Source organism: Microcaecilia unicolor, chromosome 7, assembly GCF_901765095.1.
Source record: "Microcaecilia unicolor chromosome 7, aMicUni1.1, whole genome shotgun sequence".
Classification (NCBI taxonomy): Eukaryota; Metazoa; Chordata; class Amphibia; order Gymnophiona; family Siphonopidae; genus Microcaecilia; species Microcaecilia unicolor.
Genome location: NC_044037.1, coordinates 74,498,542 through 74,512,441, shown reverse-complemented (window position 1 = coordinate 74,512,441; position 13,900 = coordinate 74,498,542). Strand labels below are relative to the sequence as shown.

The 13,900-nt window shown below is 44.8% G+C and overlaps 1 protein-coding gene across 4 annotated transcripts in view; it reads right to left on the bottom strand.

Moving 5' to 3' along the window:
• SYTL4 (synaptotagmin like 4) overlaps positions 1–13,900 on the bottom strand; it is a 110,654-nt gene that overhangs the window by 54,056 nt on the left and 42,698 nt on the right. For 2 of the 4 annotated variants that reach the window (XM_030208883.1, XM_030208884.1), the window contains exon 2: positions 7,960–8,075. The gene's annotated coding sequence lies outside the window, so the exon portion shown is untranslated. The remainder of the gene's footprint in view (positions 1–7,959; positions 8,076–13,900) is intronic. The other 2 variants (XM_030208885.1, XM_030208886.1) reach the window with 1 other exon arrangement.

Genomic DNA, 13,900 nt, shown 5'->3' with positions numbered 1-13,900 from the left:
TGTGAAATTCCATGCAAAATACAGATTGCAGGAAGTAGAATGGCTAGTTAGTGACGGAATACACATTTGGCTAGCTTCCAAGCAGGAAGACTTGGGTGGTGTGTTTGCAAATTTAAATTGTAAATATGAGCACGTAAGTCCAATCATTTCAAGTATATGCTGAAATGCACAAGGCTCGTCAGGTATTAATGCAAAATCCAACAGCTACAAAAACAAATAAACAAATCCATATAGGACAGGGAATAATAAAAATAGAATAAAAGGTGTGGCTGTCTGGTCAGAAATACAACAATCTTCTTGGTTAGCATTGATCATACAAGTGGTTTTGAAGGTGTACTAGTTATTGAGGGGCCGGTGCAATAACCTTACATTAGAACTGTGTGCTAAAGCTCAGCACAGTTTCCTAATGCAAAAGTGTTGCTTCATGAAGGAGTAACCAAATAGCATACACGTATGCTGAATGCAAAAAACTTATGCTTAACATGGGACAGCAAATTGGATGCATGCACATCAAGGTCTCCACTAGCAGCAGCAACAGAAGAATGTCTTGCACACTCAGGGCCCTGTTTACAAAGGTGCGTTAGTGTTTTTAGCGCATGCTCTAACCATGTAGGCGCCTATAGGGATACTGTAGTCACATATGTGGTTAACGTGCGTACATGGTTAACACTTGTTACAAACATTAATGTGCCTATAACGCTGCGTAGTAAACAGGGCCCTTAATCCCTCTCTCCCCACCTCAAAAATTGAGCCTGGTTTATGGAGCAGGGAACCCTTCTGCAGGGTAATCAAATACTGAAAGGTTGTAGTAACAGATATGAAGTTACTAGCAGGAACAGATCTGAGGCTAAACACAAAGTTTCATTATTGCAAAAGATACCTGAAATCATAGGGAAAGAATGTTGGAGATCAATGAAAACAGGGATAGTAGCAGCGAGATGTGAAATAGCAGATAACTTGAAAAGGGATGGAGGATCCAACAATGGAGTGATGGAAAATTTATTTTAATCTAATTGGGCTGCTGGAAAAGCTTATAGGCATACGGAATTAAAAAGTATTGTAAGAAAGCAGAAGAATGGGAAAGGTATGAAGATTATCTAGCATGGCAAAGAGATGTGGAAGATAGGGCAGTCAGGAGGGACAAAATGAAGAAATAGCTGTGGAATTGAAAATGCACTGTGACAATTAACAATAAATTGTATAAAAAAATAAAACCTGTTGATTGTGAAGTACTGGATAAAACTGAAAAAGAAATAATTTAAAAAAAAAAAAAAAAGGTTTAAAAAATGTTCCTTGTGGCGCTTGGCCCCTTATCCCCTGACCATTCATCCCCTATCCCAAAGATTTCTCTGGTGACCCTATACACCCTCTTCCCCCTTCAAGTATGCTAGGTGACCCTAAGTGCCCCTCTTCCCCAGAACCACCTCATACACCTTTAACATTGGGAGGCAGGAGTGATGCCCAGTTGCTCCTGCCTTTGCACCACCATATTAGAAAATGGTGGTACCTGATCCCAAGGGGTGCATCCCAGGGCATACCGTACCGTGTCAATCTGCCAAATAAGGCAACTAAAGGCACTGAAGAAAAATAAATCCATTTCCTCCTGTACTGAACCAAAATATAAAGAAATCTCTAAAATCTGACAATTGACAAGGAGACATTGGGGCTCATTTTCAAAACACTTAGCCTTACAAAGTTCCTTAGTAGCCTATGGAACCTTGTAAGGTTAAGTGCTTTGAAAATACGCCTCATTATGTCTTATCTGATAATTTTATTTTCTTTAGTCAGTGACACTGTTCTGAACTAATGGGTGTTATTCCCTTCCTACCAAAAGGTGGAAGCAGTAAAAAAGTGAAGAAATTTACCGAGGACAGCAGGCTATATATTCTCATATGTGGGTAATGCATCCTGCGTTGCCTGGTCCAGAGCTTGAAAAAGTTTTGTATAACTAAGCGCGCATGCAGTGCTCCCACTGCGCATGTGCGAGTGCCTTCTCGCCCGTCACAAGAGCACGAGACCTCCAGTACAATAATAAAGCAAAGAGAAACAACTCCAAGGGGAGGAGAGAGGGTATGTGAGAATATATGGCCTGCTGTCGTTGGAGAATTCCTGCTAAAGGTAAGTATTTTTGCTTTCTCCGAGGACAAGCAGGCCAATAATTCTCACATGTGGGAATCCCTAGCTACCAGGCTCACCAAAACCAGCCACCATTGGTCAATGGAACCTTGCAATGGCGAGGTCAAAACACAGATTAACCTGAACACTATGTACAAACTGTGTGAGAGTGCAACCTGAACAGAACAAAATGGGCCTGGGGGGGGGGAGGGGGGTGGAGATGGATTCTAGACCCCAAACAAATTCTGCAGCACTATCTGTCCAAACCAATTATCACGTCGGGTATCCTGCTCAAGGCAGTAATGAGATGTGAATGCGTTGACCAAAGACCACATTGCAGCTTTGCAAGTTTCTTCAATGAAAGTTGACCTCAAGTGGGCTTCCGATGCAGCCATTGTTCTGACATTGTGAGCCTTGACACGATCCTCAAGGGTCAGCCCAGCCATAAGTGAAGGAAATGCAATCTGCCAGCCAACTGGAAATGGTGCGTTTCCCGATGGTGACCCCCCCCCCCCCCCCCATTTGGGTGAAATGAAACAAAAAATTGGGTGGACTGTAGGAACTAGTGCGCTCCAAGTAAAAGGCCAATGCTCGCTTGCAGACCAAGATGTGCAGTGTACTCCCACGCAGATGACCATGATGTCTGGGAAGGAATGTTGGCAAGACAATTGACTGGTTCAGATGGAACTCTGACACAACCTTAGGCAGGAACTTAGGGTGCATGCAGAGAAGTACTTTGTTGTGAAGAAACTTAGTATAAGGTGCATCCACTACTAAGGCCTGAAACACACTGAACCTGCAAGCTGAAGTAACAGCCACCAAAAATATGACCTTCCAGGTCAAGTACTTCAGATGACAGGAATCAAGTAGCTCAAAAGGAGCTTTCATCAGCTGGATGAGGATAACACTGAGGTCCAATGACACAGGTTTGACAGGTGGCTTTGTCAACAGCAAACCTCTCATGAATCAAACAATTAGAGGCTGTCCAGAGATGGGCTTACTCTGTACACGATAAGCACTAATTGCACCGAGGTGAACCCTTACAGTTGACCTTGACACCAGATTCAAAGAGAGGTGCATAAGGTATTCAAACAGGGCATGAAAAGGGATCTAGGGCCTTGCCTTCACAGCAGACAGCAAACCTCCTCCATTTGAAAGAGTAACACCTCTTTGTGGAATCTTTCTTGGAAGCCAGCAAGACCTTGGAGACACCCTTAAGATGACGCAAGGAAGTAAATTCTAAGCTCTCAAAATCTAAGTTGTGAGGGCTAGAGACTGGAGGTTGGGATGTAGAAAAGATCCCTCATTCTGTTTGAAGTGTTTTCCATCCCTCATCAATCTCCAAGGTTCTTTGGAGGACAACTCCAAAAGAAGAGCGAACCAGACCTGCCTGGACCAGTGCAGGGCAATCAAGATCATGGTGCTGCGGTCTTGCTTGTGTGTCAGTAAAGTCTTCCCCACAAAAGGAATGGGAGGATACGCATACAAGAGACCGTTCCCCCAATAAAGGAGGCATGCATCCGACGCTAGTCTGTCGTAGGCCTAGAACAGCACTGGGGGACTTTTTGATTGAACTGAGTGGCAAAGAGGTCCACCGAGACGGTGCCTCACACTCGGAAGATCTCACGGGCAACACCTATGTTCAAAGACCACTCATGCGGTTGCATAACCCTGCTCAGTCTGTTGGCCAGGCTGTTAAATTGGCCGATCAGATAAATGGCTTTGAGGAGCATCCCATGCTGGGTTGCTCAATGCCACATCTGAACGGCCTTTTGACACAGAGGGAGTGATCTGGTGCCCCCCCTGCTTGTTGGTGTAGTGCATTGCAACCTGATTATCTGTTTGAATGAGTACAATTTGGTTGATCAGCCAATCTCTGAAAGCTTTTAAAACATTCCAGATTGCCCGGAGCTTCAGGAGGTTGATCTGAAGATCTGATTCCTGAGCAGAACAAGCACCCCAGGTATGAAGCCCATCCACATGAGCCCTCCACCCCAGGCGGGATGCATCTATCATCAACACCTTTTGGGGCTGATGGAATGGAAGTCCCACAGTCAAATTGGACCGAATTGTCCACCAAAGGAGAGACTAAATCAACTCTGGTGTTACTCAGATGACATCTGCTAGTTCCCCAAGGCTTGGCACCATGGGAAGCTAGGGTCCACTGGGCAATTCTCATGTGAAGACGTGCCATAGGCGTCACATGGACAGTAGAGTTACATGGATGGTGGAGGCCATGTGGCTTAGCAATCTCAACATCTGCCGAGCTGAGACCTGCTGACAGGCTTGAACTTGAGTGGCAAGAGCAACAAGAGTGCCCGCCCTCGGCATAGGAAGGAAAGCTCATGCCTGCTGCCTATCTAGCAGGGCTCCAATGAACTCCAATTGCTGGACAGGGAGCAAATGGGATTTAGGGTAGTTTAAAATGGACCCTAGTAGCTCTAACACCCGGTTTTCCTCATGGACTCCTGAGCACCGTACCTTGACTTGCTCTTCAGCCAATTGTCAAGATAGGGGAACATGGACTCCCAGTCTGCATGGCGACCCAGCAAGACATTGGGTAAAGACCCTGAGAGCCAATGCAAGGCCAAAAGACAATATACGATACTGGAAGTCCCCAGCCAAAACCGAAGATACTTCCTATGTCTTGGAAGTATCAGGCTACGAGGGACCCAGGGTGAATACGAATGAAAAATAACAGTCACCTGACCAGGGATTTAGCCTCCCAGTCTGAGTAAATTGAAAGAGAAGAGGATTCTAACTGCCAATGTGCCTTGGCAGGCACACTGTGAGAGAGAAATGTATCCATTTGAGCTGAAGGGTGGGGAAGGGAACAGCACATGTAAAATGCTCACTGAGAGAAAAGACAAACATATTGAATGAGTCCATGTTTACAGACTATAAAAATAATCTATTATCCCTGCTCAGCTACTGGCTCCGAAGGCTACGCAGTGTGTGCCGCCAGCATGCTCTATCGTACAGCAGATGCACGTAGGCCTGTTTGACTGTCCTGGCCTACCTCAGCCCAGGGGTCTACCATCTCTACTGTCCCGGGCTCTCTCAGGATGCGCCTAAAGGGAAATAAACTACTTAGATCTCTACCATAGCATTTGCCCCTGACAAAGGTCATAAAGCTAGCCAGGAATTTTTTTTTTTTTTTTTTTTTTTTTGGGGGGGGGGGGGGTATATGTGCTGCCAAACAAAGCACTTTTGAAACGCATTGGAGCTGCAGGGGGAGCTCATTGGGGGGGGGGGACTACAACAAAACAGGGTGAATGAGCAAGAGGGGTGGAGGAATGGGGACCCACACCTCTTGGGCAAGAGGCTCCGCAGCAACAAACCAAAGATTCACACAGTGGCACTAAGAAGTGTAACTGTGGGCTTTGGAGCCAAGTCCCGAGCTCAACCAGGTACGATCTGACACTATGACCTGAGAGTGGGCGTTAGCTCGACCATACTGTATGGCTGTGGCCAGCAGAGCGAGAACGTAGGCAAAGGACAGGAACACAGTCAGCACAAACTACCACCTGCTGAAGGTAGAGAAAAATACTGGATTGTTCCAGGGAGCACCATAGCTTATGCTGGTAATGTCACTGGCAAGATTCAGGTTTCTCTACCTCCACCTGCTGGTAGGAAGGGAGAGAACCCATTGGCTCAGAACAGTGGAGCTGACCCTAAGAAAACTGGGGGGAGGGGGGGGGGTTGTACTTTAGTCTGATTATTTTGTTTTTCCAGTTGGGTTGGTCCCAGTCTCTCTTTACCACTTCCTCTTGTTGATTTGCTTTAAAGTGCTTTCCAGAATCTCATTTCCATTTTCTGTTTCACTTTCCCTTTCTTTTTGCCTTCCTCCATCTATCAGATGTTTATCCCTCTGTTTCACCTTTCTTGTCTGCCTTTAGCTAGATTTCATTCTTTCTCCCCCTTTTCATCTTTAACCTACTTACCAGCTTTCCACTTCCTACTCTTCTGTAGTCCTCTTTTTCCTTCCCCAGCCTCCTATCCCCCAACCACATCTTTCATCAACATTCTAGCCCACACCCCTCCCATTTCTACCCTCTACAGTGGCATAGCTAGGAAGGAATGGGGCCCCAAGCAGATTAAGATGGGACCCTAATACACCATCTTCTCCCAAGGTACTGGGAATAGGGAGGCAGAATTCCTTTCAGAGATCCAGTCAGGAAGCAGAATGGGGTAGGAGGTGATATGTGTACAAATTGAGGGTTATCTTGTCCAGGCTGCCTCAATCTGAGGTAGCATGCGTACAGGTGGATAGTGAGGATAGGAGTTTGTGTGCAGGGATGGGGTTTTGGTGTGCATCTGCTGTGAGTGAAATGTCCAAGATGTGGAGTAGGAGCTTGTGTATGTCAGTGGTGTGATGTGTGGAAGCATGTACAGGTGAGGTGTTGTCAATTTGAAGGGGGGGGGGGTAGGCAGTGGGGGTAATGTGTATGCCTTTGTAAGGAACCATGGAGAGGGATGTTGGATGCACAGTGAGGACATGAAGTGGGCCTGGTCTGCGGATGACTTCCAAGGTGGTGGCAAGGTGTCCATGTTCTGTCCTCTGACAGTCTTGCCCTGATTTATAATGTGGCTCTGGGATGAGTTTGATACCTTTGCTGTCATTCTCACTTCAGAGTCACATGAACGATGCATTGTGGGTGGTGTGGTTCTCAGGCAATGCAGCTTCACTTGCCTGTCTGCATAAAACGGTTATTATTGGTTGTGCTGTTGCTAGATGGCAGGCTCTGTTCCTATTGGTGGGTTTCCCCCTGCTCCCTGGGTCAGAGTGTGCGCTTCTTTGTCCCTCTCACCATGAGGTAGTCTCCATCTTGTTAAATAGCACCTTTTCCTGCCATATCCCTTGTTAATGTACTTGGTTTTTTACCTTGTGTATATCTTACTGAAGAGATATTGCACTCCAGTCACCCAGCTCTGAGCTACTGTCTTCTCAGAATTACGGAGTCTCTAAGCCATGGGGCAGTGCTTCTGAATTACATCTGACTGTGAGTAATCTTTGTGTAATTCAATAAAGGAACTTCAGAAATATAGAGTCTTCAGGTGTGAATTGGGGTGCCAAGGTCAAACATCAGGATATCTAAACTTAGAGGACAGTTTATGAGAGGCCTGAACAGTCTGAGCTGGGTCTGCAGGGGAAGATTGGGATGCAATGAAGTGTTTGGGAAAGCATCCCTGCCTCTCCCTCCTACCCTCAGGGCCTATAACACAACACATCTTGGAAATGTGAAAAAGATGTGCACTGGCACACACTGCCCTTACCTCTAGCAGTGCTGCTGTTGTGTGCCTCTTGATCCCAATCTTGGTCTCCCATTTCCCCTCCCTCCCCCATGAGATGGGGCAACCATTAAGGAACTTGAGTGCTTCATCTTGGGCAGCCACAGAGCCAAAGTCTCACAATATGAGCTGCGAGATCATGGCTCTTATTGCAAGACTTTGAATTTTAATCATCAAAGCCTATTAACAGTGAGAGCCAAAGCCATGATTGTTCAACACAATCAATCACAAAATGATCCTATAAAAAATTCATAATTGGACACCATACTTTTACTTGGGGCAATTTTTCCAAAAGCCATTTGCCATGGTAGAAGTACTATTTGAGAACTGTACAACCTCTCTGCAGGTAAGAGTACATGCTGATAAGTCTTCAAGTCAGTAAGACTATCAGAGCTACAGTTTTGCTTCGACTGCAATTGCTCTTTGCTGTCTCTCCCCAAAGCTGGTCTAGGTGGCTGTCTTGTCTGCCTAATGGTTAAGCCAACCCTGTCCCCACGTATATTTACCTTGTGCTAAATAGTTACAGAAATGTAAAGCGAAATAAAGCATTACCTCTTCTGCAACGATTCTGAGCTGGGTGTGCTCCAGAGATCAAGCTTCCTCCTTGTCAGTGCTCCTTAAAGGTCCATGTGCTCTTCCAATAGCATCTGTAGAGGATAAGATAGCATCTAAGGGGAAAAAATAACAGGACCTCAAAGTTACTGAGAAAAATACCCACATACCACAAACATACTAACAGTGTCTCAGTCTGGGTTGTATAGCTCCGTACACTTAACCAGTCAGATGTTCTCTTTAAAGCAGGCTCTTGGCAACAGCCAAGTTGGCAAATCACAATGTTATGTTACCCAAGAGCTGATGACTCCATGCACCATGAGCAGAACTCAAGAGATGAAAAAGCACTTAAGCACAACATACCTCCACAATGGAGTTCTTCTTCCCTTTCTTAGCTAAGCCTCATTTCAGAAAAGCACTTTATCCACCTTATGTTATGCATTCCAACATGAACAAATTTGGGGTTTTCATTATAGGTTAAGGAAAGGGGATGGGGCTTGATATACCGCCTTTCTGTGGGTTACAATCAAAGTGGTTTACATATTATATACAGGTACTTATTTTGTACCTGAGACAATGGAGGTTAAGCACATCTGAACTCCTGATGTCTACCAGGACGTCACTAAAAGGGATGATAGCTCTCTGGCAAGCTAAGCAACAGCTTACTTAATCCAGGACTCCTTTTCTCACTTAAGTATCTTTCTACACTGAACTGCATTGAATTATGATATTATGTACTTTTGGAAATGAGGAAGTTCAGTTAAAATGTTCCTTTGTAGGGGGTACACTACAAGAGAGCAACTACAGCTAATTAGAACCTTATATCAATATGCCAAACATTTGAATCAGACTGACTGTTAAATTTGCACCCATGTACTTCTGTGACGGAGTCTACAGGACACTACTGCTTCCCCTTAATGACACCCCCTCACAGTGCAAGAACCATCTTAAAAAAACCCACAGCCCTGCCCCGGGGGGGGGGGGGGGGGGGGGGGGGGTAGCTGACATGGGAGGGGCAGAGCCAGAAGGGTGTGATCCAGGATATATAAAAGCTAGGAGCACAGCTAAATTAAGAATACCCAGAGGGAAACAGCGATGCCCAACTGCAAATACCTCCACCATGTATGTGTGTGCTGCAACCAGGACAGTTAGGTAGGCCTTGTTCAGCTTAGAACTTTGCAGACTTGTATCTCTAACATGGCTGGACACAGGCCAGCGTATATTAATTGCTAAAGATTGTACTGCTAACTCTGGGGATTGGGGAACCAGACCAGGGTTAAGCTGAGAGACGGTGCACATCTAAGCACAAGCTTTGAGTTTACTTTCTCCCCCACCTAACCAAACAGGACTCCCCCCGCCCCCCACCTAACACCTTTGATAAATATTATTTTCATTCACCTTAACCTGCTGTGTGGCTCTGTTTTATCCAGGATTCGGGCCCTCCCTCATTCACCTTACCACGAAAGTAGATTTAAGAGTGACAATTCTGAGGACATCATTGCTGGAAATGGTCACCAGTCTACAACTACAAAACAGCTTTATAGACTGAACAATGAAGCATCACAGTTTCACCTTTCTTGAAACTAAAATTTTTCTAGTTTGTTTTTTTCATTGTTATGTTAATAAACACTAAGGGAAGTGATAAACTCTTAAGTATTGTCTTACATGAATTGTTTGAATTACTGCCCCAAGTCTGTAAAAGTTAAAAGTTGAAACAGTGTGAGATTAACAGGGGATGAGAGACATCTCCTGTACCTGAGAATAATTCACACAGTAATTTGACCATACCATATTCTTAAGTTTAACAAAACATTTATTGGTAAAATACAAGGCCACAGCTTCATTTTCTAGTGGTTATAACCTGTTACCCAAGCCATAAGACAATAAACAAGAATTAGTCAACATTCATTGCCCCATCACAACAGCAAGGGCAAATACCTTGCCCTGCCACCCCAGCAAGAGGAAACCAATAAATAATCCAAGTATCCTAGTACCTTGCTCTGCCACAACAGCAAGACAGGTCCACACTTGCAAGCAAAGGCCTAACACTGACCACCTGGTGAATGTTAAGGCCTACTTCAAAGGGCCTCCTTTGAAGGTGCTCCTAGCTCGGTTACTCCTCCTCTGAAGCTGCAACAATAGAACCCACCTACAAAAGGGTGGACAAATGGAACACCTCTGAGGAGCAGCAAGGATCAGCTCCGAGGAGGCCATCCTCCCTTTAAGCCCTTGGTCTTACCCCCTTCCCCAGGGTCAAAAGAAGAATTTCCATTGGGTAATTCTTTGCGTCACATTTTTTGAATGACGCCTCCAATGAGTGGCATTCTCCTTGTCGCGGCTTGTGTGCCTCCCCCCCTCAACTTGTCTTTTACACCAGCCTGGGCAACTAGTCCCTGCGCCTAAGGCCTCCGCAGCTACCCAGCCCCACACAGAGGTAAGGATCTGCTCCTCCCTCCCCCCCCCTTAATGTGACAGTTGCAAGAAATGTTTTAATAAATGTAGAATTTTAAAGAAATACTATATCCATCCTGCCTTGAACCTTATATCTGTACTGTACTTTTACTCACTTCAAGAGAGACTTTTACCTTGCTCTCCATCCTGTCCATTTAAAAAGTGAGATCTAGCAAGAATGCAATGAAGAAAAGAAGATACCATCTGCTGATCTGGGATGGGAGTTACAGCTAATGCAACAGATACTGCCTCATGAATAAAACCTAATCACTTTCCTCACCCAGAGACTGACGTTTCTGGAATGGGGGTAGAACCATGAACTTGAAAGCATGACAGGTTCTATCATGGCCATCTAAACTCCCGGAGCTTTTGGAAACGGAAGTGTATATATTTGCTACCTTAGTAGCAGCAAGCTCTTGACAAAATGGGAAACAAATGTAACAATGTTCACTAAAGAATGGTATGTGTGTAAGAACAAGATGTCATATGTCATTACACTCTCACTCAGACAACTTTGACCATGTGGATTCTTTAAAAAAAAAAAAAATCTTTGGTTAAGAGGAGGGTATTGTAAATATAAATTTAAGCTTAGTTTTCATAGGTAAAGCAAGGGCTAACTTGTGATCCAGAAATATTACAAATAGAGAGGAATAGTCTTTAGAGAGAGCCAGCCTTGCTCAAAGCCACAGAATATGAAAATTAAAGGGCTGATGTTCAACCGGTGGAGCTTAGCATTTTGCTGTTTGCTGCCAGCGTTATACCCACACACCCAATGCCAGGCCATGTCTGGGCTCTAGCACTGAATTTCCAGGTTTATGGAGCTGGCAAAACCAAAGCTGGCTAAGTGTGATATTCAGTACTTAACCGGATATGGAGAACCGCATAAAGAAAAGACTGACTTTTTATGCAGTCCTATTCGTGCGGTTACCATCTTGTATTCAGATTTATTCTGCAGAAGTCTAGTAGCCACACTGATCCTGGATAGAGCCAATTCTTTGCAGATTCAGGTTGCAGTATCTGTAAGAACAAAAGTGTCATCCTAAAACAGCACCCAACCACAACCCAGCCCCAATCCAAGGGTGCAAGTATATTTTAATTCTTACTGGTACGGCAACGCCTCTTACCCCAACCCTGCATCTTCACAAAATGTGCCATAACATTTAAACAAAATCCTCGGTCTTAGTAGCTACCTGACTACATTAACAACTATCAATTCAGAACCATTCCAAATAGCTGTCAGTCAATTCAATAAAGTAGTTTTAAAAAATGTATGAAAGCAAACTTACTAAAATGAAAAACATTTCCATAATGGTGCATAGGTGGCTTTCTCCTGTTGCCTTGCCATGCCCTCAGTACTGTCCAATAAGTCCAGGGGATCCTAGAATGTCAGACAGAGCAATAGCCTTTGGCAGCTATTTGGATTACATAAGTGTAGTGATATAGTGGGGGAGGGATGGACCTATGAATGCAATCTTGTTTGCTCATGTGATTAGGACTGTTGAGAAACAGAAAGAACACGGCATAACCTACATACCATAAGCTCTCTCTTCTCAAGGAAGGATTCTATCACCATTTAATTTATGTCCCCACCTGCACTCTTTGATCAAATCAAAACTATTTATATACAACCCAGTCATAAATACTTCATGAACATATCAGAGAATGTATTTTTTCAGCCAACTTCCGTCTCAGGACATCTTTAACTCAATTCAAAATAGACTTAAGAACCCATATGTAATTTTTTTTAGACGCATATATATAAGGCATTATTTATTTTTTATTTTAGTTACATTTGTACCCCGTGCTTTCTCACTCATGGCAGGCTCAATGCGGCTTACATGGGGCAATGGAGGGTTAAGTGCAGGGGCGTAGCCAGACACCCAATTTTGGGTGGGCCTGGGCCCAAGATGGGTGGGCAGAAGTACTCTGCCCTATCCCACAAGTGCTTTGGTCTTTCCCTCTCTCGCCTTTATACCATATGGTCTCTCAGACATCCCCATAACCTTTAAAATAGCAGACTTTCACCGGCAGCGAGCAGCAACTAATACACACTGCTCATGTTGGCCCCACAGCCTTCCCTCTGATACAACTTCCTGTTTCCGCATAGGTGGGAATACATCAGAAGGAAGGCTGTGGGGCTGGTGTGAGCAGTATGTATCAGTTTCTGCTCACTGCAGGTGAAGATCTGCTATTTACAAGGTATTCAGGAGGGATAGTCGGGAGTTTTCGGTTGGTGAGGCTTAGGGATCCCTGCCAGCCACATCATAGGTGTGCTGCTACTGGGTGGGCCTGGGCCCACCCTTGGCTACGCCACTGGTTAAGTGACTTGCCCAGAGTCACAAGGAGCTGCCTGTGCCTGAAGTGGGAATCAAACTCAGTTCCTCAGTTCTCCAGGACCAAAGTCCACCACCCTAACCACTAGGCCAGCATTAGCTACGCAAGTCCTGCAGGGACAAGTTCCCTTGTGTGTATTTCTCCCCTTGTTTTTCTATTAAATACTGTAGTTCTACTCACCTTTCCTTCAGTGTGATGTGTAATTCAGACACTTGCCCTCTGTTTTTTATATTCATTTACAATGTAAACTGCCTAGATGGCAATGCCGTAGAGCAGGGTAAAAAGTGCGAAATAAACTTGAAAATGTGGATTCTTTTACCCTTTCCCCCTTCACTATTTTCTTGAGGGACCTCAACTCTCCCAGCCCCTGGAAGAGGCAAGGGCCATAAAATGTGGTCTCAGGAAAAAAAAGATGCCTGCTTTAGAGGGATCTCACTGTGGTCACACAAAAAAAGGCCCACAACATAGGATAAAATTAGAAATAAAAAATGCAAAACCTGATACGGATGCCTCAAGAAGCTGAGCGCTGGAAAAATGAAAATTACCACCATTCTCCAGCACTGTCATCCCCCAGCCCTACCCTACTGACCTCGTTCGAATGCTTAACTGGCAGCAGCAAAGCAGCTCCACTGAAACACAGCTATATAGGCCACTTGAAGAACAGTCATAGAACTGACATGGTAGTCCTGTGGTAACCCTGCCCTTTAGGCCACAGTAGCCAGGCAATTTAAAAAGACAGTGATAAACAAGTCTAAGAAATATCTGCCTCCCCCCCCCCCCCCCCCCTCTCCACTCCTCTCAATATTGTTGCCTCATCCAGTTCTGGTTTTGCCCTAGTTATGAGGACATCTAAAAAAACACCAGGGACCATTCCTCCCATGCATGCCTATTTAAGTTGACCTAAATGTTTTAAGCCTGCAGGGAGTTGGGAGGGAGCACAAGAGTCTTCATAAGGCTAGTGCCAAACAAACTAGAGGGAAACAATTGCCTGGTTTTGGCACACAGCCTGCTTTGGCCCTTTTTGTTAAACACAATGCCCAGTTTGGGATAACCAAGATGAGTTTTCCCCATGACTAGAGCTGCTCTTATTTCTTTGGTGGTGGGGGGGGGGGGAGAGTTTTGTATTTGGAGAAAGAAGAGAAGCAGTAATAGTTGA